Below are 8271 nucleotides of genomic sequence, written 5' to 3'. Positions count from 1 at the left end.
GCATAGTGCACTGCAGCACAAGTAATTGACACCTTCTGCCTGTCCCAATCTGAGCTCTGTTGTGTAGGAACTGCATGAGACTGAAGCTAGGTCACTTACAGTGACTATATTTAAAAAAAAAAATTTGAAGACGTATTCAAAATAACCAAGCTGCATTAATTTCATAGCTCCCAACTGTCCCTGATTTCGAGGGACTGTCCCTGATTTGGAGCAATGTCCCTCTGTCCCTTATTCCTCCTCATTTGTCCCTCATTTTCCAATGCTAAACCTTTCATCCAAGTTCTAAATTGCTGCATTTGAAAAGCCAATATAAAGGAATAGTAGTGGTAAAAAAAAAGCACTTGTGGATTTAATGAATCTTTTCTTTGGTTAATTATCCTTTAAGGGGGTGTGACAGGGGACGTGTCCTAGGCCTACGTATGTTTGCTAGTAGGTGTCCCTCATTCCCATCTAAAAATGTTGGGAGGTATGTAATTTGTGTCTTATATGTATCTGCCTGGAGCTTGATGATATGATGTTGTAAGCAGAGCTTTTTTTCTCAGAAAATAGGTGCAGGAACTCAAATACGACCCGTTCAGATGTCACAAGTACACAGTAGAAGGGTCTTAAAGGGGCATTAAATACCAGGATTGCATTACATACAGAGTGCAGAGTTCAGGGGGTTACATACAGAGTACAGAACTGTCACTTGTAAACACAGAAACCAGACTTTTGTGTTTACAAGTGATTGTGGTGAGCAGCCACCAAAGGGTCTGAGCCAGAGGTGGTGGAACTGAGGGCCAGATTCACGTAGAATCGCGGCGGCGTAACTTATCCTAGATAAGTTACACCGCCGCAATTTTTCATCGCAAGTGCCTGATTCACCAAGCACTTGCGATGAAAACTACACCCGCGGCCAATTTAAATGGGCGTGTGCCATTTAAATTAGGCGCGCTTCCGCGCCGGACCTACCGCGCATGCTCCGTTTCCGAACTCCCGCCGTGCTTTGCGCGCCGTGACGTCATTTTTTTGAACGGCAACGCGCGTAGCGTACTTCCGTATTCCCGGACGGCTTACGCAAACGACGTTGATTTTTAAATTTCGACGCGGGAACGACAGCCATACTTTAGACAGCAATACACTTGCTGACTAAAGTTAAGGCACCAAAAAAAAAGTGTAACTTTGCGACGGGAAACTTGACTAGCGGCAACGTAGCGAACGCGAAAAACCGTCGTGGATCCGCCGTAACTCCTAATTTGCATACCCGACGCTGGTTTACGACGTGAACTCCCCCCCAGCGGCGGCCGCGGTACTGCATCCTAAGATCCGACAGTGTAAAACAATTACACATGTCGGATCTTATGGATATCTATGCGTAACTGATTCTATGAATCAGTCGCATAGATAGAAACAGAGATACGACGGCGTATCAGGAGAAACGCCGTCGTATCTCCTCTGTGAATCTGGCCCTGAGTTCCCCCAAGTTCCCCCTGAAAAAAAGCCCTGGTTGTAAGTACTGCTTCTGTCCAGTAATCCCTCAGATACACCTGCACGGCTTTCTCTGATGTACCTACATATGTCTCTCCTAGAATTCCAAAAGTGATATATACATGTTACTGCACTTCACTGGGATATACACCTCACTAGAATATATGTTATACTTACATTTTAGTACATTTGATAGCACTATCTGTCCTGAATTGTGGAAATTAAAGCAGTTCATACAGTTACATACCTCTCTCAGTCTGACTCCTGAGAAATATAGCTCGACTTTACAGATCTCAGTTTATTTTCAAAACTGTTTTCATAATTTATTTGGCAGTAAGTATTATCACTACGTGCGTCATAACTATTTCCTCAGGAATAAACGACAAATAATTGTGAGAAATTGCGTATTTTTCAAGCAATAAAATGTAGATGGTATTTTGCACAAGCAAAGTTTCATATGTATATAATCCAGTCATCTGTCATATTGAGGGTGTTCTCGTTTTAGAGCAATAGAATTGTATTATGAGCATCTCCAGGGGTCAGTCATATTGGGGGTGTAGTGTTCTATGTGTGACGTGTAAAAGAATTGTGTAATGATTATGTCCAGTGGTTGGTCATGTTGGAGGAATAGGGGGTTATTTACGAAAGGTAAATCCACTTTGCACTACAAGTGCAAACTAAAAGTGCACTTGAAATTGCACTTGGAAGTGCAGTCGCTGTAAATCTGAGGGGTAGATCTGAAATGAGGGGAAGCTCTGCTGATTTTGTCATCCAATCATGTGCAACCTAAAAAAAAAAAAAAGTTTTTATTTTCCTTGCATGTCCCCCTCAGATCTACAGCGATTTCACTTCCAAGTGCACTTTCAGTGCAATATCAAGTGCACTTTGCACTTGTAGTTCAAAGTGAATTTGCCTTTAGTAAATAACCCCCATAGTTTTCTATGTTTAGAATATAATAGAATTGTATTAGTATAATGTCCAGTGGTTGATCATGTTGGGGTGTAATGTTCTCTCGATGTATATTGCATTTAGCAGGGACACTGCTGAGCTTGTGCCCTCTTCATCAGCCCAGCGCACCTCTGCCATCTCACTCCTAGTGACAGAACAGGGTACCTAGCACGGACCTCATGCATGCTCTCACTTAACTCCTTCTCTCTCCCATACCATGTGGTAAATGGGGTCTCCTCTAGGGAGGGAGCCAGATCCCTGACCCCCTTGCTACCGGAGCACCTGTCACCTTTGCCAGGTACCACAGATCACAACCGGCTGCTATACATTTTCCACAAGTTCATGGTTCCCTGTAGCAGGGCCTCATCCCCACAACCCTTGCCCAGGGGTTGTGGGGATCTGCGGGTGGGGGGCTTATCCAAATCTGGAAGCCCCCATTAACAAGGGGACCCCAAATACCGCCCCCTATGTGAATTGTTAACGGGGGTACATTGTACCCTTACCATTTCACCAAAAAAAATGTCAAAAAACACAAGAGCCAGCTTGGGACAAGTCCTTTATTAAGAAATAAATAAAAATCAAATATTCCAGTGATGTAAATCCATTCTCGAGTTCCGGAACGAACGAAAAAAAAAAAAAAGCGCCGCACTAGCTCTGTTTCCATGGGCAGCTCCCGCAGAGTGACGCGTCTACCGCTATGACAACTGTTATATAGCTGAGGCCGGGCCACCCGGTTACGTGTTCGGGTGACCCCACCCCCCTCTGAAGCCACGGGGAAAGGCCACTGGGTTACCCAGTGACGTGTGCGGGTGACCTGGCCCCCCTCTGACCTCACGCCCCCTCTTTTAATAAAGGACTTGTCCCAAGCTGTCTCCTGTGTTTTTCGCCATTTTTTACACTTTTTTGTGAAATGGTAGGTACCCGTTACCAATTCACATAGGGGGGTCTGGGGTTCCCCTTGTTAATTAGTATCACCTGATGCTGATTGCTGGGAGTATATATGCTTATATTGTTGTTTTATTCACTTTATCTTTAGTAAATCACATTATTTATATCATACTTGTGCCTGGTGTTCTCTGTGCAAGTCCACACATTTCTGGTCACGCCTGTTTCACAGGATACCAGTACTCGGTATCCTTGACAGCAGGGTCAGGGAAGAGACCCAAACCTCCTGTAACTAGGTGCTTGTGGCCAATATGGTGATGCAGGCATAAAAAGGTACTGACCCAGGTGGGAGGAAGGAGTGCAAAGCACAGCGACCAAAGTCTAGGAATTTGGAGATGTCTGATGGTGCCTCACACAGCTCCCTCATTTCTGTAGGTATGTACTTGAAGAAGGTTTGACAGCAAGTTGCTGTGGCAGATATGAAACCAGCAAGTCCTGCGGTAACGGTGCGACTCTTACGATGGCAGGTAGCAAAAAGTCAACTGGCTCAGTTACAGTAGCAGCCAGGGACTCCATCGCTTTAAGCATAGGTAAATCTGATCTCTGACCCGACTATTATGGCGGTTGGCCCGCAGGCAGGGTAGGCAGAGAGTCTGTCCTATGCAGCAATGCTGGCAGCACTCATGTCTCTATTTCCCAAAGACAACCTCTGGATATGACGCTGACCATGTGCACTCAAATTCTTTGGTTGACCATGGCGAGGCCTGTTCTGAGTGGAACTTGTCCTATTAAAGCACCGTGTGGTCTTGGCCACCATGCTGCAGCTCAGTTTCAGGGTCTTCGCAATCTTCTTATATCCTAGGCCATCTTTATGTACTGTGTTTCCCTAAAAATAAGCCTGGGTCTTATATTAATTTTGGCAACAAATGACACAGTAGGGCTTATTTTCGGAGTAGGTCTTACCATGTAATGTGCTGTCTTCTCTCTCCCTGCGTGACAGGAATCCCCAGTGTGAACCGAGTTAAAATGCTTGTAAAATCCTACAATCCACTCTATTACAGAATTATATAATGTACATTGTGTGTGTTTCTGTAATATAATTGTGCCAAATGTTACAGTGCCACTCTGCGCTTCTGTGACCAGCCAGAGCTCTCTTCCCTGCAGTTATATTACAGAAACACACACATTGTACATTATATACTGCTGTAATAGATTGGATTATAGGATTTTACAAGCATTTTAAACTAGGGCTTATTTTCGGGGTAGGGCTTATATTGCAGCCCTCCTGGAAAATAATGCCAGATCTTATTTTTGGGGAAACGACATAGAGCAAAAAAAAATTTCTTTGCCATGAGGTGCTATGTTGAACTTGAACCAGTGACCAGTATGAGAGAGTGAGAGTGATAACCCTAAATTTAACACACATGCTCCCCATTCACACCTGAGACCTTGTAACACTAACAAGTCACATGACTTAGGGAGGGAAAATGACTAATTGGGCTCAATTTGGACATTTTCACTTAGGGGTGTAATCACTTTTGTTGCCAGCGGTTTATGCATAAATGGCTGTGTGCTGAGTTATTTTGAGGGGACAGCAAATGTACTTTACATAGTAGCAAAGTGTCATGTCTTCAGCGTTGTCACATGAAAGGATCTAATAAAATATTTACGAAAATGTAAGTGGTGTACTCACTTTTGTGAGATACTGTATAATGTTCTGGAGGTTTTAAGTCGTGTTATAGACAAAGATTGTACATGTGCGCAAAAAATGAAAGAATTGTTCTTGAGCAGAAGTGGTTAAAGCGGTAGTTCACCCTCACTCACATGATTTTACCATCGAGACAGGCATTGTAGCGCGAGCTACAGTATGCCTGTCCCGATTTTTTTAACCCCGGACTCACCTTGTAATCGTACATGATAGATTTCGGCTCCCGCGGGGAATGGGCGTGCCTATGGAGAGGGAGGATGATTGACGGCCGGCCCTGGCACATCACTCTCCCCGAAGACAGCCGGAGTAGGTCTCGGCTCTTCACGGCGCCTGCGCACAGGCTATGCGCAGGCGCCGTGAAGAGCCAAGCCTATTTCGGCTATTTCCGGAGAAGCTTGACGCGCCAGAGCCGGCCGTCAATCATCCTCCGTCTCCATAGGCACGCCCATTCACCGAGGGGAGTCGGTATCTTCGATGTACGAGTAAACGGTGAGTACGGGGAAAAAAAAATCGGGACAGGCATACTGTAGCTCGCGCTACAATGCCTGATTTTATGGTAGAACAAAACATTTTTTTTTTTTTTGGGGGTTTATAGGGTGAACCCCCGCTTTAAGTGATAAAAAAAAACATGATGCAGCAGCCATATATTTTTCTACAAAATTAGAGTTTTATTAAAATATGTTACATTATTTATCTAAAACAAATAGCATTGTTACAGACACTTGGAGGACAAATACATTCTAGACTTCTATATCACCTCATCATTCAGTGGAGACCACTGAGTAACTCAGACTTTACTAGCAGAAGAAAGGCAGCCAGTGGGATTAAGATGTATCACATTTATTGGCAGATAAGACTTCATCTTTGATGCAGAGCTGATTATCAGATCCAAATACTTTATTGGTAGAGCTCAAGTTTTCCCTGAGCTGCCTCCTTAGCTTTTCTAGAACAAATTTTCTCCAACAAGTTGAAAGTCGTCATCACACATCTACTACTGCAGAAAATGGGCATCTCACGTTTTCTTTGTCATAAAAATAAGGGCACCTGTCATCGGTACACTTAATATCTGCTTAGCATTTGGAGATTTCCTGGCTTTCTTCATAGCTGAGCAGCCAAATATCTCAGACAAATTGCAGAGGAATGTCACACAAAGTTATATTTTTAATTTTTTTTTTATTTATACATATAATTGTAAAAGCAGCATCGTTCCCCTGCCTACACTCTAGTGAGAACTGAGCGATCACTTACCGCTAATTGCTCAGTTTTCTGTGAGCAGAAAGCTTCTGACTGTCAGTCTCCAGCTGTCTGCTCTGCGCTCACTGAAGCACTGGGCTGTGGAGGGGGCGAGAGCTGCTGGCTCAGGCTCTTTGCAGGTTGGTGAGAGGCTGAGCCAGGTGCCTGTCCAGGCTCATGGGTGGATCCCGACCATATGGTCGCAATCTTTCCCAACCTGGACCGCCTCTGTGACGTCAGGAACTGCACTCCTGTGATCCATAGGAGAAGTACAGCCGAACAAGCTTTGGCTGTACGTCTCCTTTAACCACTTCCAGACCTTAGGTGTTTTTCAGATTCGGTGTTTGCAAGACTAAAACATTTTTTTCTGCTAGAAAATTACTTAAAACCCCCAAACATTATATATTTTTTTTTTCTAACACCCTAGAGAATAAAATAGTGGTCATTCCAATACTTTTTGTCACACCGTATTTGCGCAGCGGTCTTACAAGCGCACTTTTTTTGGAAAAAATTCACTTTTTTGAATTAAAAAATAAGACAACAATAAATTTGGCCCAATTGTTTTATATATTTTGAAAGATAATGTTACGCCGAGTAAAATGATGCCCAACATGTCACGCTTAAAAATTGCGCCCGCTCATGGCATGGCGTCAAACTTTTACCCTTAAAAATCTTGATAGGCGACGTTTAAAAAATTCTACAGGTTGCATTTTTTGAGTTACAGAGTAGGCCTAAGGCTAAAATTATTGCTCTCGCTCTAACGATCGCGGCGATACCTCACTTGTGTGGTTTGAATACCGTTTTCATATGTCGGCGCTACTCGCGTATGCGTTCGCTTCTACGCGCGAGCTCGTCGGGACGGGGCGCTTTAAAAAAATTTTTTTTTGCTTTTCGCATTTATTTTTATTTATTTTAGAATTTTTAACACTGAAAAAAAAAAAAAAAAAAAAATTATCACTTTTATTCCTATTACAAGGAATGTAAACATCCCTTGTAATAGAAAAAAGCATGACAGGTCCTCTTAAATATGAGATCTGGGGTCAAAAAGACCTCAGATCTCATATTTGGGCTTAAATGCAAAAAATAGAAAAAAAATAAAAAATGTCATTTTTTCAAATGACCAAAAAAAAAATTTGTCTCTTTAAGAGGCTGGGCGGGACTGACGTTTTGACGTCACTTCCGCCCAGCCGAGCTATGGGGACGGGCGAAGGAGATTTTTCCTTCAGTCCCGTCCCCGCTCACCAGCCGACAGCATCCGATCGCCTCCGCCGCTACCGACGGCTCCGGTAAGCGGCGGAGGGCACGGGAGAGCGGCGGGAGGGGGGGGGGGCCCTCTCCCGCCACCGATAACGGCGATCTCGCGGTGAATCCGCCGCGGAGACCGCCATTATCGGATTCCAGACCGCGCACCCTAAAGATGGATACCTCGGTTGTGACAGCAGCTGCTGCCGTTACCGAGATATCCGTCTTTAAAAATAGGACGTACATCGTCGTGCGCAGGTCTGGAAGTGGTTAAAGGGGTTGTAAAGGTAAATGTTTTTTCACCTTAATGCAGGGGTCTCCAAACTTTTTAAACAAAGGGCCAGTTTATTGTCCTGTAGACTTTAGGAGGGCCGGATTGTGGCCAGCAGGGGCAATATTTTTGGCATCATTGAGAATAAATATGGCCTCAGGATTGGTGGTTAATAGGAGGTGTAGTGCCCCTATTAATAGGAGGAATAGTATCTCATCATTGGTATTAGTGGAAGAAAGAGTGCCCCATTGTTGCTGTCAGTGGGAGGAATAGTGCCTCATATCAGTGGAAGGAATAGTGCCCCAAGGCGCCGGATGGAAGCTAGCAAAGGGCCACATCTGGCCCTCGGGCCGCAGTTTGGAGACCCCTGCCTTAATGCATCCTATGCATTAAGGTGAAAAAACATCCGACGGTCCCCCCCCCCCCCCCCCGAACCCCCGTTTTACTTACCTGACCCCTCAAATGTTCTGCGCGCGTCCACGTGATCCTCTTTGGTTCCCAGCCTGGCCCTTGATTG

The sequence above is a fragment of the Rana temporaria genome, chromosome 10, assembly GCF_905171775.1.
Source record: "Rana temporaria chromosome 10, aRanTem1.1, whole genome shotgun sequence".
Classification (NCBI taxonomy): Eukaryota; Metazoa; Chordata; class Amphibia; order Anura; family Ranidae; genus Rana; species Rana temporaria.
This window is presented reverse-complemented; position numbering follows the sequence as displayed.